Source organism: Hypanus sabinus, chromosome 16, assembly GCF_030144855.1.
Source record: "Hypanus sabinus isolate sHypSab1 chromosome 16, sHypSab1.hap1, whole genome shotgun sequence".
Lineage (NCBI taxonomy): Eukaryota > Metazoa > Chordata > Chondrichthyes > Myliobatiformes > Dasyatidae > Hypanus > Hypanus sabinus.
In genome coordinates, this window is record NC_082721.1 from 83,474,865 (window position 1) to 83,485,698 (window position 10,834).

Below are 10,834 nucleotides of genomic sequence, written 5' to 3' on the forward strand. Positions count from 1 at the left end.
GAATGTACCTACCTAAAGGGGCGGGCAGATCGCCACTCCCGACTCTGGGAAAGTGCGGGCTGCTCCTCGGTTTTCATGCTGTCAATTCCAAGCTGAATTCCCACAATGGTTTCAATACGAGGACAGGGAAAGTGAGGCGCTTCGGAATCCCGGAGGATTTCACTGTCGCCATTGAAACTTAGCAAGGTTCCTGCTCCTTCAATAGGGAGAGATACAATTACCTATTTGCGAGGCGGCGCCTCGATTTAAAAAAAAACTCACACAAAGGTAAGGTGGAAGCTGGAAATCTTAAATAAAAACTAAACAAGAATCGGGCTCCATCTGTGACGAGAAAATTAATATTCCAGGTTCAAGAGTTTTTATCAGTAACGCACTAAAATGCAGGGGGAGGACTCGGGTCAGGCAGGAGAGGAATGAACAGTGATGGATGGCTGCACTGTTAGATCAGCTCCACCCGGCTGATGATGAGACGGGGAGAGGTGGGAGAGCAGCTGGAGGAATGGGGCGAGGACACGACCAAAGAGATTACTGACGGCCCGAAACGTCGGCAGCGCTTCTCCCTGTAGATGCTGCCTGGCCTGCTGCGTTCCACCAGCATTTTGTGTGTGTTGTTGCTTGAATTTCCAGCATCTGCAGATCTCCTCGTGTTTGCAAGGAGATTACTGTGGCCGCCCGGCCGCTCATCACTGCGCACGCGCAGCTCCCCTGTGGCGAGAGTAAAGAGTTTCTGAGAGTGTATGATGGACAGTTTCGCCTGGTCCCTCAACACCACCCCCCGGGCAAAGCAAAACACAGCGGCCTCCCGAGGGGATTGAGGCGAGCGAGGCCATCCCCTATCCCCCATTGTAACCATGTTTTACAGGAGCAGATGTCTCGCCGTTTGGTACAGGAATTGCAAGGGATCTGACCACAAGACCCAACAAGGGATTTACAAGGACTGCCGAGACTCTTCCACCCCTCAGAGATATTTATCGGAAGCCAGGCGTCTGCAGGGACCTTAGCATTGTCAGTGATCCTGCCCATCCGTGCAAATATCTCTGACCCCCACCATCAGGCAGGAGGTACCGTAGCATTAGGACAAGAACTATTAGGATGGGGAGCAGCTTCCTCCCAGACGGCGATACTGCCGTAACCCAACAGCGTTATGCTATTAACACAGACAAATGCTGGAGGAACTCAGCAGGCCAGGCGGCATCTGTGGAAAAGAGCACAGTCGACGTTTCAGGCCGAGAACCCAGTCCTGCGGAATGATCTCGGCCTGCTGATTTTCTCTTGTGAGCGTTATACTATTTACTTTTTAACTTGTGTGGTAAATGCACCTTATTGTTTATTAATGGTGATAATACTTTTTGCTGCGTGTGAGTTATATGTACTGTGTTGTACGCCTTGGTGTGCAGTAATGTTGTTTTGTTTGTATACCTAAATTGAACGACAATAAATTGAACTTTGAATTCCTCCAGCAGTTTTGTGTGTTAGTCTGGATTCCCAGTATCTCTTCTGTGCACGAAATTTTATCCCAGTTTTTAAGAGACATTAAATATTGAATCTCTCTCTGCAGCCACTACCTGGTCTGCTGGGTGTTTCCAGCAGTTTCAATTTTTATTTAAAGATCAAATTCCTCTTGAGACTCTCCATCTCTTTAATCTCCTATAACCCTGCCAGATCTTTTGCACTTGTTATGAATGTACCACAGCTCTGAGGGGCCGAAGGGTGCGGGGTAGCCCCCTCCTTTGTGAGAATCGCAAGATCACTATTGATTTGGGTCAGGAGACCCAGGAAATGAGAGAGAGACGTGCGGAATGTCTTGACCCCCCCCCCCCCCGCGATATAAAAGCTTCCGGAAACGGCCACTGTCTCTTGGAGACGGACTTGTGTATTACAATACTGTGCTACTTGGAAGCCCACAGGCAAAGTGGGCTGGTTGAGGGAGGGATTGCATCACCCCCAACCTGATTGACATCTGAGACCCTGTGAGGAAGTATAAAAGAGGGTCTGTGGGAACAGCCCCCTCAGACGCACCAGAAGAAACGCTTGCGATCCCGTAATAGCGGAAGCTGATGGGAGGAGGCCATGTGCGTTTGGTTCCATTTGCCCCAGAACCGGTGGCTTTTACCACGGAAGAACGGCTTTTAGCTAACAACGGGGAAACCAACTCCCAACGACTCTCGAAAGGTTGACATAAAAGGACTGGGCAAGATTTAACCCGTCTTTCTCTCAAACCAAAATGCTCCAGCTTGAACGAACTAACAGTGACTTTTATATTTCCATTGGACAATACATTATCCCCTAGACAACGATAGAGCTATTTCTTATTGATTATTATTATACCCACGCTTTTAGATTTAGTATTGACGGTGTACATTATCTGTATGTTTGCATTGATATTATTTTGTGTATTTTTATCAATAAATACTGTTAAAATAGTACCATCAGACTTCAACGGACCTCTCTATCTTTGCTGGTAAGTGACCCAGTTACGGGGTACATAACACACTCATTTAATTCTGGCCTCTTGACCACCCCTTAAAGTCCACCTAGGCCACTTACATCTAGGACTCTAACCTCAGAATTTCATGCCCAAAGCTCTCTACCTCCCCTAATTTTCCTTTCACACCAACCCCCACCCCCACCCCATCCTTCTGAGGTTGAAGCCCCTGTATCACGTGTCCAAGGTCAGAGGCCTCAGCCCATGCCAGGGTCTGGAGTTTGAAGGTCTGAGAGTCCATATGAAGGACCGGTGGGGGCTTGTCTGTGTGAAGGGGTGGTATTGTTATTGTTTTGTTTTTGTTGTGTTGTTCTGCTGAACATGGCGTGCATGCTGTATTGGCACCAGAATGTGCAGCGACATTTGCGGGCTGCCCCCAGCATGTCCTCGCCTGTGTTGGTTGTTAATGGTGGTGGTGCAATTGGATGTGTGTTTCAATGCCCATGTGATAAATAAATACAGGAAACTGAATCAGCTGCTCATTCTGTCTAAGCCCGGTCATATGCAGCGCCTATAAAAAGTATTAACCCCCCCACCCCTGGAAGTGTCATGATTTATTGTTTTACAACATTGAATCACAGTGGATTTAATTTGGCTTTTTTGACACTGATCAACAGAAAGACTTGTATCAAAGTGAAAACAAATTTCTGCAGTGATCTAAATTATTTACAAATATAAAACACTAAATAATTGATTGCATAAGTATTAAACCCCTTTGAGTCTATATTTAGTAGATGCACGTTTGGCAGAGATTACAGCCTTGAGTCACTGTGGATAGATAGGGTTCTAACAGCTTTGCACATCTGGACACTGCAATTTTTCCCCTTTCTTCTTTACAAAACTGCTGAAACTCTGTCAGATTGCATGGGGATCGTGAGTGAACAGCCCTTTTCAAGTCCAGCCACAAATTCTCAATTACATTGAGATTTGGACTCTGACTTGGCCACTCCAGGACATTAACTTTGTTGTTTTTAAGCCAATCCTGTGTAGCTTTGGCTTTGTGCTTGGGCTCATTGTCTTGCTGGAAAAACAAATCTCCCAAGTTGCTGTTCTCTTGCAGACTGCATCAGGTTTCTTCCAGGATTTCCCTGTATTTTGCTGCATTCATTTTACCCTCTACCTTCATTAGCCTTCGGCTGCTGCAGTGAAGTGTCCCCACAGCACGATGCAGCCCCCACCACGCTTCACGGTGCTTCTTTGATGATGTGTGGTGCTTGGCTTATTGCGTTTGCAGTCTGATGGCCAAGAGGTTCAATTTTGGTTTCACCAGACCAGGGAACCTTCTTCCAGCTGACTTCAGAGTCTCCCACACCCCTTCTGCAAACTCTAGCTGAGATTTCTTGTGAGCTTTTTCAACAGTGCTTTTCTCTCTGCCACTCTCCCATAAAGCTGTGACTGGTGAAGAACCTAGGCAACAGTTTTTGTATGTGCAGTCTCTCCCATCTCAGCCACTGAAGCTTGTAACTCCTCCAGGGTTGTCATGGGTCTCTTGGTGGCCTCCATCACTAGTCCTCTTCTTGCACAGTTGCTCAGTTTTTGAGTTCATTATTATTGACCAGGCTCTCAAAGCATTTGCTTATTATTGTGGTGAGTGAAACAGGACACCAGTCATTCAAACATGTTAACACGTACAAACAAGCTGGAGGAACTCAGCAGGTCAGGCAGCATCCGTGGAAACGAACAGTCAACGTTTTGGGCCGAGACCCTTCGTCTAAGTCCTGACTGTTCGTTTCCATGGATGCTGCCCAACCTGCTGAGTTCCTCCAGCTTGTTTGTACGTGTTGATTTGACCACAGCATCTGCAGTGTACTTTGTATTCAAACCTGTTACCTTGGTCTTTTTAGGTACAGGGACAATGTTGGATGTTTTGAAGCAGGAGGGCACTCTGCATTGGGAGAGGGAGAGGATAAAATGTCTGTAAACACACCAGCCAGTTGTGCCGCACATCCCACACCGTTGTGACTGTCCGCTCATTGCAAACGCCTGCATACTTCAGCCTCAGAGATGACCAAGCTGCAGGTTGCATCAGCTGTAGGTCTCCTCGGGCTCAGTGTTGGCAACATCAAATTGAGCGTAAAAATGATTTAGCTCATTTAGGAGAGAGGCAGTGATGTTGGCCTCATTATTATTTGAGATAAGGCCAATCAATGTAGTATTGTCAGCAAATTTAATTAGCAGATTGGAGCTGTGGGTGACAACACAGTCATGGGTGTACAGTGAGTAAAGGAGGGGGCTTAGGACACAGCCCTGAGGGGCACCTGTGTTGAGGGTCAGAGGAGCAGAGGTGTGGGTGCCCACTCTTACCACCTGCCAGTGATTTGACAGGAAGTCCAGGATCCAACTGTTCAAGGCAGAGGTCTCTGAGCTTCTTGTCGAGCCTGGAAGGATTTATGGTGTTGAATGCTGAACTGGAGTCCAAGAGCAGCGTTCTCACATAGGCATCCTTCTCCTCCAGATGTGTAAGTGTGGTGTGTAGAGCTGTGGCTATTGTGCCACCTGTCCATCGGTTGTGTCCGTAGATGAATTGTAGGGGGTCCAGTGTGGGTGGTATCATACTGCAGATGTTGTCCTTGACCAGCCTCTCAAAGCATTTGCTTATTACTGAGGTGAGTGCATCAGGACACCAGTCATTCAAGCATATTACCTCGGTCTTTTTAGGTACGGGAACAATAGTGGGTGTTTTAAAGCAGGAGAACACTATACTGGGATGGGGGAGAGATTAAAAATGTGTATGAACGCACCAGCCAGTTTTGCCGTGCACACTCTGAGTACCCACCCTGGGATGCCATCCGGTCCCACAGCCTTGTGACTGTCCACTGTTTGGAAACGCCTGCATACTTCAGCCTCAGAGATGACCAAGCTGCAGGTCGCATCAGCTGTAGGTCTCCTCAGGCGCTCAGTGATGGCAACATCAAATCGAGCGTAAAAAAGATTTAGCTCATCTGGGAGAGAGGCAGCGATGTTGACAGCACCATTGCATTTAGCTTTGAAGTTTGCAATGGTGTGCAGACCTTGCCATAAGCTGCGTGTGTTGTTAGTGGATATTCAGTGACTTGGAAATGTTCTTGTGTTCATTTCCTGACTTGTGTTTTTCAATACACTTCTCATGGAGTTGCTTGGAGTGTTCTTTTGTCTTCGTGGTGTAGGTTTTGCCAGGATACTGACTCACCAGCAGTTGGACCTTCTAGATACAGGTGTACTTTTACTGTAATTAATTGAAACACCTTGGCTTCACATAGATGATCTCCATTTAACCAATAATGTGACTTCTAAAACTAATTGGCTGTACCAGTGATGATTTGGTGTATCATATTAAAGGGGTGAATACTTGCGCGATTAATTATTTTGTTTTTTTATTCATAATTAATTTAGATTACTTTGTGGAGATCTGTTTTCACTTTGACACAAAAGAGTCTTTTTCTGTTGATCACTGTCAAAAAAGCCAAATAAAATCCACTATGATTTAAAGCTGTAAAACAATAAAACATGAAAACTTCCAAGGGTGGGGGGTGAATACTTTTTATAGGCACTGTACTTGCTTCTTCACACCTCACTTTGTCTAACCAGTTAGCATGGATACATTACTTCTTGTCTTTTCATCTAAATCACTAACATCTTAAGTAAAAGGCTGACAATCTAAAACAACCTGTTTATTCCTTTGACCTGCATTTTATCTGTTTTTCTATCTGTGTTAATATATTGCTCCCAATCCCTCTATTCCTTATTTCACAGAGCCACTTTCTGTGTGGTATCTAATCAAATGCAAACGTATTACATTTAGTCATTCCCCTTATCAAACATTAATTAAACCCAAAGCAACACAATTAGATTTATTAATAGGATTTATTCCTTTATAAAACCATGTTGACTATGCATGGTCACATTTGAACTGTCTGGTTCCTGCATCTTTGATGTTGGATTTCACAACTTTCCAATGGCAGATGTCAAGCTAACTGAACTATTTCCTTCTGCTATTGAAAAATATATGGCAGTTGCTCCTTTCCAGTCTGCTTGGTTTAGTTCACCAACATGTCCACGATCTCTGCAGAAAAATCCCTTCAAGTCTGTAATGGGCTGCATTTATAAGACCCAAACAATTCGAGAGTCCAGGAAGTGTGGTAATAAGCATACAAGCACAACGAAGTAACTTAAGCCAAATTTATTATCATAAAGCAGAAGGCACAAATAAACTGTATGAAATACTATGTAGTAAGTTATAAAGATTTCAGGACTCTCAATTCTTAGTCTCCACTTGTTGACTGCTGTTGACAGGGGACTTGATTGTCACAGTTGTTGGGGGAACTCCGAATTCGAACTCGTAAAATCACCATGTCCGTCTTAATCACCACTCGACTGCGATTCCCCACTCTAGGTGAAGTCCCAAGAACTGAGTGAAAGGTGCCTCAATAAATAGGGCTTCAATCCCCAAGCATAGAGATAATCCATTTGATCTGCTACCTTACATGCTGCGAGCTCACAAAGTGTCACTTAGAATTGTTCAGACTTATATCTCATATTTTTACAAAATTTAATACACCACAACACAGAGTCCTGAAATACAAACTGCAGTTTCTCTACGTTTATTTCCCTCAAATTCCCTACTACTCTCTTTTCACTGATATTACTTTTATCCTCATTGTTATTAGACTTTTAGTTACTCTATAGCAATTGTTATATTTTCTGCAATGAATAGTTATTAATACTTCACCCATTTCCTTATTCCCCATGTGACGAGATCTGAATGATCATTGGACTGTGCATCATTGAGCAGTGGACTGCTCCTTTAAACGAGAGAGGGAGCGAACAGCTCGTGTGCTATTTCAGCGGGGGGGGAGGGAGAGAGGGAGAGGGAGAGGGAGGGAGAGGGAGAGGGAGGGAGAGGGAGGGAGAGGGAGGGAGAGGGAGAGGGAGAGAGAGAGAGAGAGAGACACACCTTGGAAACGGAAGGGTGGAGCTATATGATGGACAGCTGGTGTTTCCACTCTTCTGAGATATAAACAAGGTCAGTTGACTTTAATCAGACACACACGACTCCAGAGACAAGGAGGACACTGGTGAGCTTTGTTTACCCACGACAAGGGTGGGGTTTTTGCTCAAAGTGTGGACAAGGGGGTGACCGGTGGGGAGCTAGCGGTGTGTTTAACCCTGGTCGGGGGTTGATAACCCCACCACAGAAGACAGCATCCCCTTTTTGTGGTCACAGTCGGTGACTGTAAGCTTCGGGAGCAGGAGGACGATGTGGAGGTTCGGCATTGGAAGACAAACCAACACTCTAACTCTCTCTCTCTCTCCAACTCTACTCAAATCAAATTCCAGAACTGAACTGATTACTTACCATACCACCGTAAGACTGTATCACCTAATCACCTGAGCTGGGGGAGCTTGGGAACCTTATCTACTCACCTATATATATGCATAAACTCTGCTGACCTGTTTACCTTACCTCGTTTTACATTACTTTATTCACGTAGTTACTAATAAAATAGAGTTTATAACAGAAGGCTCAGACTCTGGGTGTGTCCATTTCTGCTGGTTCTTTTTAACCCGTTACGGGGTACGTAACACCCATAATCATTTGTTCAAATTTTAACTGCAGGTTTGTTTCCAAGCCATGACCTTCTTGCCTGGAGGTATGAATGCTTTTGTTGAGGTCAGGATACAGAAAAGTGCTCATAAAAACTTTTAAGAGTTGAGCAAGTCACCAGAAGTTGTAGTTGGTGAACAGTAATCTGCTGTATCTGGGGTGATTGATAAATTAGTGGCCTTAGGTAGAAGGGTCAATTTTAGAAAACCTAGCACATTTATTTTTCAACATAGTCCCCTCCTACAGGTACACATTTTGTCCAACGGTCGTGGAGCATACAGATCCCTTCTTTGTATAAGAGCTCCACATCGGGGTGATTGATAAGTTCGCGGCCTAAGGTAGAAGGAGATGAGTTATTAACTTCAAACTTTCTGCAGAATCACTCAAAGTTGAACTGCACGTACATGTAACGACAGCGTCATGGACCTCCAGGTGGTCCACTGCAGGGGTGATTGATAAGGTCGTGGCCCAAGGTAGAAGGAGATTGCTTATACTGCTCCCGTTATCTGCACATGCAGTTCAACTCGATTGTGCAGAAAGTTTGAAGTTAATAACTCATTTCCTTCTACCTTAGGCAACAAACTTATCAATCACCCTGCTGTGAACCACTTCTGGAGGTCCAAGGCATCGACTTCTACAAAGAAGGGATCCATATGCTCCACGTCCGCTGGACTAAGTGTGTAAATGTAGGAAAAATAAATGTACTAGGTTTTCTAAAATGGAAATGTGAGAAGTCTGTGCGTTCTCCCCATTACTGTGAGAAGTCTGTGCGTTCTCCCGTTACTCTGAGAAGTCTGTGCGTTCTCCCGTTACTGTGAGAAGTCTGTGCGTTCTCCCATTACTGTGAGAAGTCTGTGCGTTCTCCCGTTACTGTGAGAAGTCTGTGCGTTCTCCCATTACTGTGAGAAGTCTGTGCGTTCTCCCCATTACTGTGAGAAGTCTGTGCGTTCTCCCATTACTGTGAGAAGTCTGTACGTTCTCCCATTACTGTGAGAAGTCTGTGCGTTCTCCCCGTTACTTTGAGAAGTCTGTACATTCTCCCATTACTGTGAGAAGTCTGTGCGTTCTCCCCGTTACTTTGAGAAGTCTGTGCGTTCTCCCATTACTGTGAGAAGTCTGTGCATTCTCCCATTACTGTGAGAAGTCTGTGCGTTCTCCCATTACTATGAGAAGTCTGTGCGTTCTCCCCGTTACTGTGAGAAGTCTGTGCGTTCTCCCCATTACTTTGAGAAGTCTGTGCGTTCTCCCATTACTGTGAGAAGTCTGTGCATTCTCCCATTACTGTGAGAAGTCTGTGCGTTCTCCCATTACTGTGAGAAGTCTGTGCGTTCTCCCATTACTGTGAGAAGTCTGTGCATTCTCCCATTACTGTGAGAAGTCTGTGCGTTCTCCCATTACTGTGAGAAGTCTGTGCGTTCTCCCCGTTACTTTGAGAAGTCTGTGCGTTCTCCCATTACTGTGAGAAGTCTGTACGTTCTCCCATTACTGTGAGAAGTCTGTACGTTCTCCCGTTACTGTGAGAAGTCTGTGCGTTCTCCCATTACTGTGAGAAGTCTGTGCGTTCTCCCCGTTACTGTGAGAAGTCTGTGCGTTCTCCCATTACTGTGAGAAGTCTGTGCGTTCACCCCATTACTGTGAGAAGTCTGTGCGTTCTCCCCGTTACTGTGAGAAGTCTGTACGTTCTCCCCGTTACTGTGAGAAGTCTGTGCGTTCTCCCCGTTACTGTGAGAAGTCTGTACGTTCTCCCCGTTACTGTGAGAAGTCTGTGCGTTCTCCCATTACTGTGAGAAGTCTGTGCGTTCACCCCATTACACGTGCTCCAGTTTCTTCCCGGACATATGTGTTAAGGTTAGTAAGTTGTGGGCATGATACGTTGGTGACGGAAGCCTGACGATATTTACTGACTATCCCCAGCACATCCTCGGACTATGTTGGTTGTTGACTCAAATGATGTATTTCACATATGTGGCAGAAAAAGCATGATGTGGTGCTGAGAGAGCTCACCAGTAAACAATTCAATACTGACCATATGAATTTTGCTCCAACTTGTCATAAGGTTGCATGAGCTAGGCTAGTTCAAAATAGAATACTAGCCTGCTGAGTATAGGCTTGCATGGTGCAAGTAATCTCTCATACTTCACTGCAATGTCCATATTTCAAAGGCTTTTCATCCTGGGGCAATGCAATTTAGTTTTTCTCGCTCTTTCCCAGTTCAGATTTGGGCCTTCAACCTGAAATGTTAGCAGTGTCACTCTCCACAGATGCTACCTGGCCTGCTGAGTGTTTCAGCTTTGTTTTTATTTTAGATTCCCAGTACCTGCAAATTTCTAAATTTCTTTTGTGCTGCAAGGAGACACTCTGGCACCCCACATCTTTATAATCGTCCTTGATTATGCTCTACATCAAGCTACCAAAGATCATGACAAGCCTGGTTTTACCATAAAGCCAGGACGAAGCTAAAGGGTCAGACCAGTTACGCTCAGATCTCATTTTGCAGATGACAGTCCTGCTCTCTGACCAGATGGAGGAAGCACAGCAACTACTGACAAAAGTGGAAATTGAGTGCAATAAAGTTGGACTTCACCTAAACGCTAAAAAGACAGAGTACATGTTGTTCAACTGTGACGAAGGTACTCTCAAGACTGCAAAGAATGATACCATTAAGAAAGTCTTAGACTTCAAGTAGCTCGGGTCAAGAATGATGAGTTCGGAGAAGGACATAAAGATACGGAAGGCACTAGCGTGGAGGGCTATGAACGACATGA